Genomic DNA, 19,399 nt, shown 5'->3' with positions numbered 1-19,399 from the left:
CCCATCTGCCATCCTTGGAAATACATTTATGTTTTTCTAGCACAGTTCTTGAAATTAATAGGTAGTCAATCAGCATTTCTTCAAATGAACTGAGTTACACTTTCAAACATGTAATTCTACCTCTAGACATACTTGGAAAGGGAGACTGATGATAAAACTCCTGTGCATATTCAGCTATTTTCTAATATATATGGCTAGATGTTCCGGCATCTGGAAATGATCCATTTGAAAAAATTCCTGTGTGAGTTTAGCTTTTTGTTTGTATATGTTTTAAACAATAAGCAGGGCTAGGCATGGCAGTATACATCTGTAATCCCAGCAATTTAGGAGGCCAAGGTAGAAGGATTGCACGTTTAAGGTCAGCCTCAACAACTTAGTGAGACTCTGTCTCAAAATAAAAAGATAAATAAAAAGGAGTGGGAATGTAGCTCAGTGGTAAAGCATTCCTGAGTTCAATCCCCAGTACTGCAAACAAATGAATAAATAAATAAGCAGCCATGTCCTTTTAAAAATAATTTTCTAGAAATCTGCAGGAAGATTTTTGACAAAAAGTAGAAACATGCAGCGGGCCAAGTTATAGCCAACTTTTTTTTAGTTTAGGAGGCTTTTTGGTGCTTCTCATTACATCTACTTCCCTTATAATTTTAATTAAGCTTTTTAAAAACAGCTTGATTGCTACCACTCCATTCTCCTGGTGCTCAGGTGATCTCAGGTTGGGAATTACTATGTAATATTAATAGAGAAGCTATTGCACATAATTGTCTCAACAGTATTCTTCCATTTATTTATAATGTATCAGTTAATTATTACTCACCCATTCAGTCTTTGATTCCCATTCTGGGCAACCTACCATGTACATGCCAGGCATTCTGTTAGGTGTTGAGTACACAGAGATGACTATCCAGTGGTGGTGGTGGGAATACCATGAAGTACACATTGAGAGTATAAAGATAGCACCTGAATCCTAGAGATCAGCAAATAATAGGTCCCCTGGCAGGCTTGGTTGAACGGGATGAGCTATGAATTGAAGAATAAGGCAGGTATTCGTTTATACATTTATTCGCTCAACAAAGACATGTTGGTTGCTTACTGAATGCTAGATGTTGGGATTACAGCAGTGAACAATATGGACAGCAAGATCACCTGGTATATAGAAATCTGTTTTATTTCCAACCCTTGATCTAAGTTGAATTGCAAGACTATGGTGTGACTTTTGTAACCATATTGAACTAAAACTTCCCTAAGTATCTGATATCCAAGAGGTTTTCATTCATCTACATTGGAATAGCCTTTCCCTTTATGTGATAGACCAATCAGACAGTGAATCTTCTTCCATTGCTTACTTTCAGTGTCTGGTGGTGATGGCCTCTCCTACTTTCTATCCTAACCTCTCTACCTAAGTATGACATTGGAACATTTTACCAGGGTGCTTTTGTGTAAGATATAACCCATACAAACCCAGATATAGTGGTTCTGCTTCTTCCCAACTTTCCAAAACTTATAGGACTTTTGTGCTACCATAACATACACTTAAAAAATAGCCTTACAATGTGTTCTAATTCATCTGTGTGCCCCATATTGCCTTTGTGACTGTCAGCTCCTGTAGAGCAGGCCAGGATTTGTTTTAGCTCCTTTCACAGTGCCAGTGTAACGTATTCTGATTGTACAGCACACCCTCAAATGCTATTGAGTTGCTCAGATTCTGAGAACATGGCCATAGCTAGGTCAAATGAACATGTCTGTTCAATTTCACATTTCTCAACAAATCCAAGCTCAAGGTTATTTTCCTTGCAATCAAACTACAAGGCCAATTTCTTACCAGCCTTTGACAGAGTCTTGTGCACTCTCTCAGATCTCCTGCCAGCAACCATCTTGCTTAGCAAATTGGAAAACTTTATAACATAATGCAAAGGGAGAGTGGCAGGCTCAAATTCAGCAAGAGCAGAGCTAATAATAACCCTTAAGGAAAAAGGTTACTCCTAGGAATTTTTGGCCCCAGGGAAGGCTGGTTGGAGGGATATTTGGGGCAGGGGGACATTTTGGCATCCTTCACATTAATTAGCAATTGCTTATTTCATTTGCTTATAAGACCAAGTGTTTCCCTTTGATGGGAAAGCAACAAAAATTATTGTGACATGCATCCTCCAAAGAGAAGCAAGAGAATTCATATTTTCTGACATCTCAAGGGAAGTCTACATCACTTGGAATGCTTTCTTCTCCTGGTAGAGTTCCGGATGTACTTCTCAAATGTTAGTGTGTATCAGAATCATATGGGGCAACCATTAAAAAACAGACCTCTGGAGCTCATCAGAAGTTTTGCATTGCAATGTAGTTTTGCCTCAGGTCTAAAAATACAATTTAAAAAAGATGTAAGTATTTTAAAGATATTATAATTCTAACTCCATTTTTGTTTCAATTTGTTTAAAAAATACAAAAGAGTTTCCAAAGTATGATGCTCAACCTCTTGGAGACCCTGAAGCAAAGAAAGTTTCTTCCATGTGTACTCCCGTACCCCTCAATGCCCTCACCTCCAACTTATCACAGGCATGTAGGGTTCAGGGAAAAGTCAATTTCCTGTCACGAAATAGCAACCCTACTCTCCTCCCTGTTTCTAGATGGTTAGAATTTACCATTCTAATCATTCCTGGACTTGCTGGGAATTACTTTGATACTAGTGTAGAGCACTGGCAATGACCTCAATTTAAATCCACAAACATAACTGGAAAAATATATTTTTGGTGGTGCTGGGGATCGAACCCAGGGTCTCCTGCATGCTAGGTAAGCACTGTACCACTGAGCCACATCTCCAGCCCCCATAGCCAAAAAATATTAGGATCACAAAGAGCGCTTTCTCTCTAGCTCTAACTCATGGCTCATCCTTTGCCCCCAACACTCCTTTGCACCCTAGTCCTGATATTTCCCATGAGCCCATTTAACCCTTCCCAAACTTCAAGAGCCCCTTTAGTGGGTGTTACAAGCTGGTTCTCCCTCCTGAACATGTACAATGGTCAAATAGATGGCCATTATGTCTCTTTTCCCCTCAGCCCATCCTCAGACATGAAATGACTACTTATCTTCCTCCTTCATTATAGTTGCTATGAAGTTGGAATTGCTGCTCTGCCCATTTGAGGACTTGGTATGAAGAAACTGTTTACTATTTACCCATCTCCCAGTCTTTGAAACAGTCTCAGCTCCAGTGCACATACTCAGGGGCCAAACCTCAGGGCAAACCTTAGACCCCACACTCTAGTTCCATTCTAGCTCTCCCTTCCTCAGGCTCCACCACTGACACCACCCAATATCCTGTCTCATTGCTTCAAGGGCACTCTCAACTGTTGGCAGATAGGAACCAGAAAGCATTACAAAATACATTGTATTTAAACTGAGCCTTCAGAGATTGGAAGGACATGTCCATGCAGAGATAGAGAGAAAGAACTTTCCCAAAAGAGGCCACAGTTTGCAACGTCAGCAAGAGTAGAAAGGTCGAACATGGCCTTTGAAGCCAAATGAACTAATCAGGGTTTGTTAACATCAATGATTCTCAAACTTCAGTGGACATCAGACTCACCCAAGATGCTTGACAAAATGTAGATTTCTGGGTCTCACTGCAGGTCTACAAGAATGGGTATTCTAGGGGTGAGAGGCCCTGAAACAAGCTTCTTTGGATCATTTGGATGCAGGTGGTTGTCAGCCACACTTCCAGAAACACTAATTCAAGGATGCTTCCTGCTGGTCCAGATATATTCAGCAGTGAGCCTATTTCCCTACTCATTAAATGGAAATAGTAATAGAATCTGTCTCATTGAGCAGTTATGAAAATTAGGATGATATGCTTGAAAAGTACTAGGTAATATTACTGATGTACCTTTAGATCTTCGACTAATTCTTTCTACAAAATTGATGGTACACCTTCTTTGTGGTAAGCCCTAGGACTGGGCTCTAGGATTACAATAATGAAAAGACAAAGTACATATCCTCACTAAGCTTTCCTACTAGCAAGGAAGCCTAAGGATAAGCAAATAGAAATGAATCCATTAAAATGATTTACTTTTAATAATAAGACTGCACAGCTAGAAGCTGGTAGGCCACAATTCAAATCTGGATTGGGCTGATTCTACAGCCCAGTTCTTTTGGTATTGGGGGTTGAACCCTGGGGTGCTTAACCACTTAGCCACATCTCCAGTCCTTTTTAATATTTTATTAGAGTTAGGGACTCTCTGAGTTGCTTAGGGCCTTGCTAAATTGCTGAGGCTGGCTTTGAACTCTCGATCCTCCTGCTTCAGCCTCCCGAGTTCCTGGGATTATAGGCATATAGGCATATGCCACCATGCCTGGCTAGAGCCCAGTTCTTTTGTTTTTTTTTTTTTAGTTGTAGGCAGACACAATACCTTTATCCTTTAATTAATTAATTAATTATTTTTTTTATGTGGTGCTGAGGATCGAACCCAGTGCCTCACACATGCAAATGCTTTACCACTAAGCCATCATACCAGCCCAAAGAGCCCAGTTCTTAAGCACTAAAAATATACTATCTTTTGGAGAAGTGTACCAGGTGTCAAGAAGGTACCTGTAAAAGTTACGGAAACAGTATGATCAGGGTTTTGAGTTTTGTTTTTGGGTTTTTTTTTTTTTTTTTTTTTGGTATTGGGGATTGAACCCAGGGGCACTCGACCACTGAAACACATCCCCAGCCCTATTTTATATTTGATTTAGAGACAAGGTCTCACTGAGTTGCTGAGGGCCTCACTAAGTTGCAGAGGCTGGCTTTCAACTCTCAATCCTCCTGCCTCAGCCTCCCAAGTCACTGGGATTACAGGTGTGCACCACTGCACCTGGTCTGGCTTTGAGATTTTAAAAAAATTCCTCTAGACATTCAGCCCAACCTTGAATGACTATCCAGGTTTCTCTTCTGCGTATGTTTTCTGTAGAAAAAGCAGCTTTTTCTGCCTCAGAAGTGACCTTCCAAGGGATCTTGCTTTCAGGTTGTGCAGGTTGTACTCCGGACAATTTTGAGAACACCTGTGGCTGTGATAGTCCTGAAGCTCAGTGAACTGTTTTCCATCATTTCTGGGGGATCTCACAGGATGTAAGTTGAACACCTGAGTTCACAGATCATTCTGCTTGCTGTGTCTTCCATTTGAGGAGTGGGGAACATTTTTCTTTGGGAGGACAGAAGCAATCCTAAAGTAATGAGAGTGGTAGTTTGCTGAGCTCAGAAATAACTGGCACTAAACCAATCAGGGACTCATTTCTGAACCTGGGCAGAAGAGAGATATGTCTTTATCACCTGGGATATGGGAAAATCAATAGGTCTGTCCCCAGTTGGAACTGTCACTGGTCTCATAACTCAGACAGTCATAGCATAAGTCTTCTAACTTGCTGCCTCATTTATCAGGAGCTAACTTTTAACTTCCCAGGTCATACTTCCTTCTTCCAGAAGCCACCTTAGGAATCACTAGACCTAGGTTTGCCCTGACCTAATTCCTTGCATGTAGGAGACTCCCAAGTTCTTTAGAAAGAAGGAATGAACAAATGATCAGACTTTCCATGTAACCTGGGGCAAGTATCTACTTTCACAGAGTTTTCGTGAGGATCAAATAAGACATATGTAAGTGTTCTTTAGAAAGTCTAAAGTACTGTATTAAAATAATATAGATATGTGTAAATACAAATAGATAAATGATAGATAGATGATATGTAGAGAGATAGAGAGGTGTTGAGGATCAAACCCGGGGACAATATTAACTATAAATATGATACCCATCATCTAGGCATATTTTCTTTCAGTTAGGTAATTCCCCTGCCCATTGCCACGAAATTTATTGATTTTCAAACACTTAACACTTGGAATGGATATAAATCCACACAAATATTTTTTAACACAGTTGGCAAAATATAGATCAGATATTTCCCCAAACTTCTTCTTATCGATTACTGAAAAAGTACTTATTGAGTACCTACTACGAGTCCTACTTTACCAGGCACCAGGGGAATATGAAGAAAACCTAAAGCAGAGCCCCTGTTTTCATGGAGCCTCATTCTACAAATTGAACAATATATATTTTGAAATAACTGGAGTAGTTGGCAAACTGTGGCCTGCCATACATTTCTGGACTGCTACTTACTTTGTATAGTCCACAAGCTAAGAATGTCTTTTAGGATTTTAAATAGTTGAAAAAAATAAAAATAAATGCATTTTTATCACTTGAAAATTATATGAATTGCAAATCTCAGTGCCTAAAAATAAAGTTTTATTGGCACACAGCCATGCCCATTTGTTCATGTGCTTACTTTTGTGTTACAATAGCATAATTGGGTTGTTGAGACTGTTCTTAAAGCCCACAAGGCCCAAGATATTCACTCTCTGGCCCCTGCAGGAAAAAATTTGCTAATTCCTGTTTAAGAGGGCACTAAGCTTAGGTTTGTTTGCTTTTTGTCAGTTTCTCTATCTTCATACTACAAAATATTCTGGAAATCCATATGCATTAAAATTCATTAATTTATTCATTTACCAATGAATATTAAATGATAGTGTAGAAAGTGTGTCCTTGTTAAGGGTAGATGAACTTCAGTATAAAATATTCTGTGTGAAATGTTATGAAATAAGATATTAAGAGGAGAACCCTGTGGTATAACCTCCTAAAAGATCCATTAGGTAATGAAAACTGCCTCCAGGAGTCTTCAGGGTGAGGCCAACAGGAATGTGAATGGAGTCATTTGAGGGGGTTCTAATGCCATTAGTTTGAAACTTCTATAATAATTGGTGCTGATTTCCTAATTAATGAAGAAGCCTACAATATTTTCTTTCCTTTCACTCTGGGAGATTTCTTATATGCCATATTTGTCAGGAGGGGTTTTGAGATAAATACATTTCTCATCAGATCTTTGTGATTAACTCAAAGTTTTATAGGGCCAGGAACTCTGTAAGTTCAATTACCCAGAAAAAATTGGGAAAGAGCAGAGAAAAGAAAATCCTATGAGGAAAGAAAAGGGCAAAACAAAAAAGAAATACAATTACTTTCCTCCTGATTTTTACTCTTAGATTTCTCTATTTCCTCTTTTAAACTACAGCAGATTTACCTTGACAGCTGAGATAATGTGATTCTGCTGTCAGATCTCAAGTTAAAGGCAGGTAATGTTATGGGTTGTAACCTCTGATGCTCCTCTGGGTATTTTGACTTTTGTGTTGTAGCTAAAAGACACCTCCTGGCCCATTCTGTTTGTTACACTGAGCTGGGCTATGGCACAGGGCTCCAGTGACCACAGGAAGGGAGAAGTCTCCTTAATATTAAGTTTTTAAACCTCGACCTTCTCAGAGATTAAAAAACATTTGTATCATTTTACTTTCTGGTCAACTGATGCCTGGCATTCATAACCAGGCCAGCAGGTGTAAGGCAGGAACCAAGAGGAATCACTCCCCAAGAACGACATTTGGGCCATGGACATTTGACTCATCTGCCAATGTTGTTTGTAGCTTATGAAAAGAACAAAGACCAATCTTTAGTAAGGCCAGGTCTTCCACAAGGAGCAATTCTTTTGGAATCTCAGTTCTGAAATCTTTGGAAATACATTTGTATCTCTAGAATGTCTACTGATAATTGTTATTTTACAGAGAGGTCAACATTATCTTTGGGGACTGTGGCACAGACCTGATCCTTTGCAAAACTGTGATGCTGGTGACATTTTCTTTCACTGCCTCCAATCACTTTTTCTTGTTGGTGTCCCCTCCCCAGTCTTCCTCAGGAGTATTCCCTCATGGTACCTCTATTGCTTGGCCCCATATGAGAACCTGATTTCAGTAAGGGATTGGTTACATTCATTTATACTGTCATAAATGAACTACTAGCACTTCAAATCTTATTTGCATTATGTCATGTAACAAAATATTAAAGTGAGAAATTTCTGGATGACACTGGGAGAATGTCTGTGAACCCTCTGGGATTTTATGGTGAACTTCAGTATGCTTGCTCATATGTGCATTTTTCTTGTCCATATTCAGATTGTTGAAGAACTCTGGGACTCCCCAAAAAGGTTAAATGTAGTCTTAAGGCAAAGAAACAAATTCAATAGTGAAGGTCTTAACTGCAGTTCCAGAATTGTAGACTCCATGAGAATGGAGTCTGTCTTCCTCATCTATCACCTATTACATCCCCAGCCAAGAATGCAGTGTGGTTCATAGTAGTCTTTCAATAAATATTTGTTAAATTTGTTCGTTTATTCACCCAGGAGGTATTTATCATTAAGTGAATGAATGAAAGAGTAAAGGCCATCAGACAGCAGATGAGGAGAGACATTGGGGTTGTCCTGTCATTTTCATAGTTGGTGTTATTTCTGTTTCAGTTACCCAAGATAAAGTCTCCATGACAACTACAGATGTTCCTGATGAACACTAGGACAGGGAATCAGGGATACAGAGCAGCACAGCAGGCACCTGCCCTATTTGGTTGCCCTTTAGCATAGGGAAAGAAAATCCACTCCCTTTCATTTGTCCCCTTCCCAATCCCACTTGCAGCTTTGTCAGTCGCCCAAATCATCAACAGCAGCAGCAGGCATTACAGGCCGTTGCTGCTGTTGGAAGCAGAGGCTGCTGCTCAGCTGAGACCTGCCACAGTATCCGGAGAACTCTGAGGGGAAGAGCACATTCCCACTCCCAGCTTGCTAGCAAAACCAAGAGTAAGTATGGATGCGAAGTGAGAAAGAAATCTATTTCTCTGTGCAACCAGCAGGGGGAGGAACAGGTCAGGCTCAAACACAATGTGGAGCTCTGAAAAGCCAGTCTTCAGCACTCCCTGAATCATTTACAGAGAGAATGCTCCACTACCCTCCTCTGGAGCTGAATGGTGGACAGTCAACTTGCAGTTGTGGATGTAATGTCAAGGGAGGCTCTAGGCAGGCAAGAGCTGTTTGTGAAAGAAAAGGGCTGAGATGTCCCAAGGCAGGATGTAAAAGTTGAAATGAGGATGAGGAGTTCTTGTCATGCACATCAATTTGGTAGCTGACCTGTTTGCCCACCATGGGTGTGTTGGTCTTAGGTGGATTATCTGACTGTTCGCTTGCAAAGGCTGGGAGTATTAGAGACACAACCGGGTGTTTAAAGTTTAGTGTGATAGACACACTAAAGGAGAAAAAGAGAGCTACTGTGTGTGTGTGAGGGATTGGGTCATGTTGGTGGGGGCATCCCAGCCCCGGAAATAAGGCATTTAGTTGGCAGAACCCACAGGAAAGCTCCTTAGAGGATCTCTTTGGTTAAAACCCAGGGGACCGTTAGTGAGTCAGTCAACAAAGTGCAAGGGTAAAGCCAGGGAAGTCTGAAGCTGGGTGGGGAATGGGTACAGTGCATGCATCAGGGCCTGGAGACTTGAGCTGTGTTATTATTAAGATGTGGCATCCCCCCAAAACTCACGTGTGAGACAATGCAAAAAGGTCTGGAGGAGAAATGATTGGGTTATAGCCTTAACCTAATCCACCAATTAATGCCTGATGGGATTAACTGAGTGGTAACTGGAGGTGGGTGGGGTGTGGCTGGAGGAAGTGGTTCATTAGGGGTGTGGCTATGGGACATATATATATTGTAATTGCTCTATTTACTAATACATATATCACAAATATTCACAATATCAGTGCATTCTTGTTGGTATGCTAGACAAAGACATTATTTTTAAAGATTTTTTTTGTGGTGCTGGGGATTGAACCCAGGGCCTTGTGCTTGCGAGGCAAGCACTCTACCAACTGAGCTATCTCTCCAGCCCCTTTTAAAGATATTTTAAAAAATATTTTGACTTTTGTTCCCCCTTCATGCTCATTTTTCAACTGATCTGATGAGGTCCTTGAAATATGTAATATCAGTGGAAGAAAAAAAAATACAGGAAGAAGAAGTAAAATAACAGAACAGCAATTAATTGGGGGGAAAACAAAAGTAATATCATTGCCTTCATGGGAAGCAACAACAGCTTCATAACAGGATTATACAGGTTTCAACTGAGAGGCACAGGCACACTAAACTGTCTCTACATACCCAGGTATGAAACAATGAGCAAGGAGGCTACCTAACACTCCCAAATCATTTCCATCATGTGTGACACATGCTTTCTTCTCCATACGAACAATTACTGATGTGTCTCTTTACCTGTCCTAGGCAGCTTAAAGAAGTTAGGAAAGTGTTTTAGTAAAGGGAAAACCAAACCAAATGAGATTAAGCCAAAAGAACAGATAACTAGCATCTGCTTATCTATGAGGGTGAGGTCCCGGTTCATCATGTAATTGATGACAGTAATTTCCCATACTATATGCAGGACTCCAAGGGGCCAGTGATGGTGTGATAATCAGTGACCTATGATGAGCTGCACTTGGACCAAGTACACCTGGAGGAGTTGGCACACAGGGGCCTCGGGCAGGGATCACTAGGACTGGCTGCAGGGGCCCTGTCTACACCCTGTGGCACAATAGGGTTTCACTAGATGGACACCACACATGATGCTGGTTAAAGGTGGAGAGAGACTGGGTAGAAGTGTCAGTTGCACACAGGGGGTTGGTGGGCAGGGCTGGGGGAAGAGGGGAGCAGGAGCAAGGCAGGTGTATTATGGACTGTGCTCTAACATTCTTTGGATGTCTTTCAGAGATTGCTGTGGTTTCTTTTTAATACAGGTCTCTTATTCCATTGTTCTTGAGAGACTTCTTACACCATCTCATGCTGATTGGCCATGATGAACCGGGACCGACAGCAGGCCAGCAGCATGCCAATCAACTAGGAGAATGCAATTCCAAATGCAACTCCAGCAATGACTCCCATGTTCATCTCCATGACACTGGTCACCAGATCCTAACAACTCTTCCGATTAACTTTGGTGGCGGCCACAGTCAGACTGTGTAGATCACGGGGGCTGTAGTCAGTTTCATTCATGCAGCAACTGGGGGGGATACCATGCTCCAGGAAGTAGGGGCTGGTGCTCCAGTTGGTGTTGTTCTGCACACCACAGTAGCTCAGACTGTGCTGCACAAAGTCCACAGCCCAGCTCCTCTCATCATTGCCATTGTAGTTCTGCATGGCATCTGCATAAGTCTTCAGGAAAGTGTCTTTGATCTTATGACGAAACACAAACCCTGAAATGCCAGCAATGAGCTTAGCTAGGAACACCAGAGACAGGAACATGGCACACAGCCTCAGCATCCATGGGCTACCATGGCATGTAGCAAAGCATCCAAAGAGGCCAAAAATGACAATAATAGTACCAGTTCCAATGAGCACATAAGGAGCATTTGTGGCATTCTCAGCAATAAGGGAGATTAGATGCCCAAAGTAAGTTTTCCCCAGACTCCAACAGCCAACAGGATCACCCCAGTGATCCAGAAGATGAAGGAGTAGATGATAAGGAGGATTTCAAGACAGTTATCACATGTTTGGTCTCCATTCTCCGTGATGCCATACTACAGAGCTCTGGTGGCAGTGGTGGCTGGTAGCAGGCAGTGGGCAGGCATGTGGGAGGGGTCTGGGGTATATACTTTGTAGCTGGAGGGTGGAGTCTCTCTCTGCTTTCAGATCATCATGTGAGCAGCTTCCCTCTGCCACACTCTTCTGCCATGATGTTCTGCCTCACCTTGAGCTCCGAGGAATGGAGCTGGCTGGCTATGGACTGAGACCTCTGAAGCTGTGACCCCTCAAATAAACCTTTATCCCCTAAAATTGTTTTGGTCAGATCTTTCAATCACAGCAGAAAAAAAAGCTGACTAAACAGGCTGCAGGCAAGAAAGGAGGTGGTATGATATTGTTGTTACTTTGGGTCAGGCAGACCTTATGAAAAGTGTGCCCTTTGCTATTGTAAAAAAACAAAACCCAAGTGAAAAATAATGAATCTGGTGAGGATGTGGAGGAAAAGGAATTCTTGTACACCATTGTTGGCAATGAAAATTAGTACAGCCATTATTGAGGATGGTATGGAGATTCTTCAAAAAATGAAAATTGGAACAATATGATCTAGTTATCCCACTTCCAGGTATATGTCCAAAGAAAATGAAATCAGCATATTGAAGAGATACCTGCACTCCCATGTTTGTTGTGACATTATACATATTAGCTAAGATACAAAATCAGCTGAGGTGCCCATCAGCAGATGAATGGGAAAAGAAATGGTGAGAGATAAACACAATGGAATATTATTAAGCCAGAAAGAAGAATGACTTTATGACTTTTCTAGGTAAATGGATGGATCTGAAGACTATTATGCTGTTATGATTTGGATGTGATGTTCCCCAAAAGCTCACATGTGAGACAATGCAAGAGGGCTCAGAAATGATTGGGTTAGGAAAGTTTTAACCCAATCAGTGAATTGATCACTTGATGGTATTGATTGGTAACTGAAGGCAGGTTGGCTGGAGATGGTGGGAATAGGGGTGTGCTTTGGGGTATATATTTGTATCTGGCAAGTAGAGCTCTCTCTCTCTCTCTGCTTTCTGATCACCATGTGAACTGCTTCCCTCTGCCACACTCTTCTACCATGATGTTCGGCCTCGCCTAAAATTGCTCTGGTCAGATCTTTTAGTCACAGCAGTGAAAAAGCTGACTAAAACACAAGTTAAGTGAAATAAGCCAATCCCCAAAAAACAAAGGTTGAATGTTCTCTCTGATATGCAGAGGTTAACACACAATAAGGGGGGGTAAGGGAAAAATAGAAGTTCATTGGATTAGACAAAGGGCGATGAAGGGAAGGGAGAGGGATGGGAATAGAAAAGACAGTAGAATGAATGGGACATCACTTTCCTATGTTGATATGTTAATACGCAACCGGTGAAACTCCACATCATTTACAACCACAAGAATGAGAAGTTATACTCCATGTATGTGCAATATGTCAAAATGCATTCTACTGTCATGTACAACTAAAAAGAACAAAGAAAAAAGATGAAAAAAAGAAAAAAAGAATGAAATCCTGTCATTTGCAGCAAAATGGGTGGAACTAAAGGACATTAGGTAAAATAAGCCAGACACAGAAAGACAAATGCTGCATGCTCCATCATATGCAGAAATTTTAAAAATTTGCCTGAATTTAGAATAGCAATTACTAGAGATTGGGAAGGGAGGGTGGATACGGGGAAGTTGGATTTGATTAGTGCACACTGTATGTACATGTTGAGATGTCACATTGAACCCCATTAATATGTGCAATTTATATATGTTAATTGAAAATAAAATATGAAAAGTGTGCCTCAGTTTCCTCACCTATAAAGTGGAATTAACAATAGTTATGTGATGTTATGAGCTAATATGCACAAAAAGTTCTTTTTATAGTGTGTGGTACATAATAAGTGCTCAAGAAATGATACCTTTTAATGATAGCTATAACAATAATAGGAAGCACTTGGTTCAGTGTCTGGCATTTCATAAAGGCTTGCCTATATTCCAGATATTGTTATTCATTATATTCTTTCGACTGACTTCTCTGTGCCTTAGAGATGCTCTAAGCTCTTAAATTGGGCCTAAAGATGGAGAAACTGGGCTTGTCCAGTTCAGGCAGTTAGCTGGGAATGCTGGGCCAAGCCAGGTAGACAGCCAGCATGAGGGACCAGAATGGGAATGTGAGAAGTCATAATAACAGACATCATCTCCTTATAATATTTTTCTAAAAACAAGAGTTTAACCTTGTTATTCAGCTCCTAGAGACATTAGTCCTTTACATGTCTCTCCTCACTGCTAAGCATATTCAATGTTGGGGTAAAGAGGATTTCATTAGCATTTGAAAAGATGGTTTCATGGGGAATCAAAGGATGGGAGGAAGAAAGGAGTGAAGCCAACCCCTAAAGTCCTATTGCCCCCAGTAAACACCAGGCCAATCTCCACTATTGTACAAGATATTTATTTGCCAGAAACAAGGGCTAATTGTGGTGCCCACTTATCTGTCTTTCCAAATTTGACCCATCCTTGAGGCTCAATTCAAATTGTACTTCCTAAATCTATCTCACAACAATCCAGCAAGATAGGTACTGGTTGGGGTGCAGCTGGGAGAACAGAAAATACTGTCTTTCAAATATTTTAAAAATATTTGAATTTGAAGGGCAACAAACAGGAAGAGGTACTGTCAACAGACCCAAGAGACTGGGGCTCTCTGGCAGAAGCCAGAGACAAGACCCTGCAAATGCTATGGCAATGGAGGGAGGGGATGCCTACTGGTTGCTGCAGATGAGTCCCAGAGAAGCACCACAAAAAGTGAGGTTGGGGAGAAGGAAGAAATGTTCTAGCTTCTCCCCTCCTCCCACCTTCTGGTTTACTCAGAAGCCAAATGGCAAGGGATTGTGGGGAATGTCATTCCCTTGATACAGGAAATGAGCAGGGAATGGATCTGAGGATGCAGCAGACAAAAAAATCTAATTATAATCCCTATTTTACACTGAAGTCAAATGAGGCAGAAAGAGGTCAAATTACCCATACTAAGTAACAGTCCACGTTGCAAATGTAGACAGCCTGACTACTCCTGGGCTCGTGCTTTCAATAATCACTGCTAATTATACTCACAGTAATCAAATTATTTTTATTTTACTCATGTCAGAATTTTTTCTCTACACTTTAATCTCCCTAATGGCATTGACTATGTCTTTCCCTTTATGTCATTTACCTTACCCTTGTATCTCTCACAGAACCTACCAGAAGATGTAAGTTGTCAATGGAAATGGGATTATCAGTAGGTATTCACAGGTTCCGCATTACTCAAGGAAGCAGGGGCACTTTTAAAATGTCCTTGGTGGTTCTGAATGTCTGCTTCTTCCTTAGTGAAACGTAGCAATCCCTGATCAGATTCCAGACAATGGTTTGGTGTCAGGGAAAAGCACAAACTGAGATGAGGGAAATCAATATCTAGATTTGCTTGAGGGCATCCCAAAGGGAAGAGACACTTATTAAAATCTGAAATGGCTCCACTCCAACGTCATAAAATTCTTACAGCTTGAATTAAGCAACTCCTTCATCTGGAAAGAGGTTATACTCTTCCTTAGATTAATTATAGCTTTCATGATTTACTGCTCAGTGGAATTGAAAGCTGGCAGGGTTGATACTGTCTTGTTTTCTTAAGAAACAGCTCTTGGGAGCAGAGACAGACATGGGTATGCTGGGTGAAGCATCAGTGTTTTCTGTCTTGGAAGAAATTAGGTCAGATAGAGGACCCTTTGTCCCCTGGGATTAGAACAAAATCTTCACTGGAACGGGTAGGACAAGGAGCCTGGACAATTTAGAGTTGTGATGTAACTAGGGGAAAAAACGGTGCTCAGGTGCTTCTTGCTCTCAAGGTCAGGGTAAATATGACAGTGTAATAGTTTTATATATGGCTCATTGGAGTTAGTCTACCACAATTCAAAACCAGGCTGTCTCACTTACTAGCATACAGGAAAGAATATATCATTATAATATAGTACATTATGCTGCTTTTTGTCCTCTCTCTCTGGTTCTTCTTTCTCAGTCTCTGAGTGATCTTTCCACATTTTTCCAACCTCTAGACATCAGTGTATCTTGAGCCTTATTTTCCCATCTCTTACCTTTTTTTTCTTTTTGTTGCTGCATCATAATTACACCTAATCGTGGGCTTCGCTGTTGCATATCCATACACTCACATAATGATTTGGTCAATTTCATTTCCCACTACTTTTCCATTCCCTCCCCTCTACCCTTTCCACATTCCCCTTCCTCCACTCTAATGGTCTCCCTTCTATCTTCACTTTTCTATCCACACTTACTCCCTTAGTGATCTCATCCATACCTATACTGGTGACTCCTAAATCTTTGTCTTCAGTCTGAATTGCTCCCTAGGCCTATAGATCACTGTCTACTCAACATCTTCCTTCTGGTCTAATAGGCATCTTTAACTCCATCAGTCTAAAACTCAAGTCTGGATCTCTGCACTGAGTCTGCTCCTTTTCCAGTCTTCCCCATCTCAGTAATGGGCAACTCCACCCTTCCAGTTGACCCAAAAAACTTGGTCTCATCCTCACCTCCTGTATTTCACTACACCTTACACCTGATCTATCAGCATATCAGATCTATCTTCAAAATAAATCCAGGAGTTGATCATTCCTCATAGCTGCCATAACAACTACCCTGGTCTAACCAACCATCAGCTCTTCTTTGGGTCAACTCAATGAGCTCATAATTGGTTTCTCTGTCTTTGCCTCTACCCTGCTTCAGTCTATTCTCTTTTCAGCACAGAAATCTTATTAAAATACAAGCTAATCATGTACCTTTTCGGCTCGAAACCCTCTCAGGGCTCCCTGTATCTCACAAGAGTAGAAGCCAAAGTCCTTACAATGGTCTATAATGGCTACACCATCTGTCCCTCACTCCCATTACCTTTCTGACTTCATCTTTGCCTTCTCTCCCTTCGTTTACTCCATTCCAGTCACACTGGTTATCAAAAGGCTGAAATTAAGGTTCAGGGTGGTTGAACTCTGATCCGAAGGCTCTGGAGAAGAAACTGCTTCCAAGTTCATTTATGATGTTTACAGAATTCATTTCTGTGCACTTGTAGGACTAGGGTCTCTACTTTTTTTGCAGCCTGTCAGGGTGGGGTCACTCACATCTTCTAGAGGCGCCTGTATTTCTTACCACACGGCCCCCTCCATCTTCAAGACAGCAATGGCACATCAACTCTTCCTTGTGCTCCAGATCCCTAATATCCTCTTCGGCTATCAGTTACAGAAAACCACTTTTGAAAAGGACTCATGTGATTTGATTAGACCCACCTGGATAATCTCTGTGATTAGTAACATTAATTCATCTGCAGAATTCCTTTGGCCATGGCATGTAATATAATCACAAGTGTGGCAGCTCATCATATTCATAGTACTGATGATTAGGTTGAAAAATGGAAGGGGAGTGTTTTAAGTTTCTGCTTACTACAGTGATATTCAGACTAAGAAATTAATCAGTCTGAATGTATGCCAACTACAGTACTGGAGCAGGGTCCTGGATATTATCTGCTGTTTCAGATGTTACCTTTTATTTGCTGGATAGTGGAGAGATCTGGGGTGTCCTATCGGGAATAGCTGGAGTGGCAGCTATTTATCAACTGGAATGGCAATATTTCTAATATTTTAACAACTGGATAGTCGTATCAATGCATAGCAGTTGTTTATCAGACCTAGTTAGAGGGTTAAAAATCATAGTGTAGTGTGTGAAGTACTGCTTTTTTCTCTGTGCTTTGAGAAAATTGGAGTTTGGTCCCAGATGACTGGGGGTGGGCAGGGAGACCACCTGCCCTCTTTGGCAGTTTGACGATGGGCAACAGCCCTCTCTAACCTCAACTGCTATTTTTGCAGTGCCAGGTTTGTTTGAATGAATGTCTTCATTTGCATGGCTGTCTTCTGCCGCAGAGAAGTCCATTCATCATTTGAGCCTCCAGATGCTGCCACCCTAATGGAGACAACCAAAGCAATCCTATGTATTTGGACTCTCCTCCAGCCACCCGGCAGCTGGAGCTCAGTGATGCACATGCCATTCACTTTTTGTCAGAATTAGAGTGAATGCTACACAGCAGCCAATGAAACTGAAGGTTCTTTTTCTTTTCTTTCTTTTTCTTTTTTGGTTATGGGGAGTGAACCCAGGGGTGCTTAACACTGAGGCACATCCCCAGTCCTTTTTATTTTTTATTTTGAGACAGGGTTTTACTAAGTTGCTTAAAGCCTTGCTAAGTTGCTAAGGTTAGCCTCAAACTTGTGTTTCTCCTGTCTCAGCCTCCTGAGTCGCTGGAAGTTGCTGGGATTATAGGTGAGTGCCACTGCGCCTGGCTCTGAAGGTTCTTATTAACTTACTGAATCACAGACCGTCATGTTTTGTGATGACCAATCTCAGGCAATAGAGATGTCTCTTGTGGTTGGGACAGGGGGTAGGAATAAGGCCTAAGGTAAATGAGCATTGTCAGACTAGCCCATCTGTCTGACCAGATATTTTGTAATAGATGAATTTGGTCAACATAGCATCAAGAGCAGCTTTGCTTGTTGTAACTTGTGCATGCATATAAATAACCTTAGTGACAAGGTGGCTGTGTTGACAGAAGCGTCACAGAGGTAGCTTAAGGGATATAAAAAGGGAGAAGTAAAACACTTAATTGCAAATAACTAATAACATATAGTATGGTCAGATTCAGCTGCTGATGTTCGCTGGGAACATGGAGCACAGGCCTGGAGTGATCCCTGCTTCACCATATCTTGAGGATAACTCTATACACCATGGAAGAGGAGTCTCCTTTGGCATGGAAATACCAAATGCTACAGAACCCTAGATCTATGTCACCAGCAGCTCTGAATCCTGCATGGAACATTGATAAGGAAGTCAACCCTTCAAGGGACTGATATTACCTGGAGTTCTTGAACTCTGAACTAGAATGTGCAATGACCAGATTGACAGTAAGGCATGATCTCTACGTAGACTGAGTCAGCCTGTGATACCTCTTGAGGCAATAGATATTTGTTTTTGGTGATTTCTCTTGTTGTAGCCTTTTCCCCATGTCAAGCCCTTCTAAAGATCACACTCACTACTGAAGTAGAGATGTTATAAATGAAATTAAATCTACTTGCTGATCTTTGCCACTTAAGCAGTTCCAGATACTTTTGCAATCAGGTTGCTGAATATCAGTATCCCACTTGTTCCATTTCCAAATGGTAAAAAAAAAACTGCCAGGAAATACCAAAGCAGCAGGTAGTATTCAGAATGGTTGCTCATGACCCCAGATGTGTGAGATGGTATAGACACCATTCAAGTCATCTACTCCAGGCACCCCCACTGGGGAGGGGAACCAAGGAGTTTTCTTCAGGTACAACAGTAGGTGGTATTAAAACAAAACCTACTATCAGCAGGTGGTGACAGGAAAGCTGGAGCTGATGATTTCCACCCTTCCTAGAAAGTGTCACTGAGCTCAAAGGGAAACACCACTGCCCTACACGACGTGACAAGAAAAATCTATTCCTTTCCTACTGTCACAAAGAAGGATCAACTGCCAGACATCTAGTGAGAAAACTACAAATGCCTTAGCATGAATATTGTCATCTTTGTCAAGGGTAGATGGTGGGATACTGGCACAAGGAATGGGAAAAATCAAGCCCTAAGATTGAATGCCTGCTCTCATTCCCTTCTAGAGACAGACTAGGAGCAAGCACCGATCTTATCAAAGGCTTTGATCTAGTTGGGTTTGAATGAGAGAGAGAGAGAGAGAGAGAGAGAGAGAGAGAGAGAGAGAGAGAAAGCAAGTAAGAGAATGAAGCTGAACTATATTCCATTTCAAACACAACAGAATTTCAGAGCTAGAAAGGGCCTTGCTGAGCCTATTCCATTCATCTGCAGTCTCACAGATTCACAGAACTGGCAAGAACATTAAAGACCATTGATTGCAACTCCCTCACTTTTTGGATGAGAAAGCAGAGGCCCAAG

The 19,399-nt window shown here is 41.3% G+C and overlaps 1 protein-coding gene and 1 pseudogene across 2 annotated transcripts in view; both read right to left on the bottom strand.

The window, feature by feature from the left end:
- TRPC5 (transient receptor potential cation channel subfamily C member 5) overlaps nt 1-19,399 on the bottom strand; it is a 273,683-nt gene that overhangs the window by 15,749 nt on the left and 238,535 nt on the right. The gene's annotated exons all lie outside the window — the stretch shown is intronic.
- LOC306651353 (tetraspanin-7-like) lies at nt 10,398-11,423 on the bottom strand (annotated as a pseudogene). The gene has a single exon. The product of its transcript is annotated as a tetraspanin-7-like (transcript).

This window comes from Sciurus vulgaris (assembly GCF_902686455.1).
Source record: "Sciurus vulgaris genome assembly, chromosome: X".
NCBI classification, from domain to species: Eukaryota; Metazoa; Chordata; class Mammalia; order Rodentia; family Sciuridae; genus Sciurus; species Sciurus vulgaris.
This window is presented reverse-complemented; position numbering and strand designations above follow the sequence as displayed.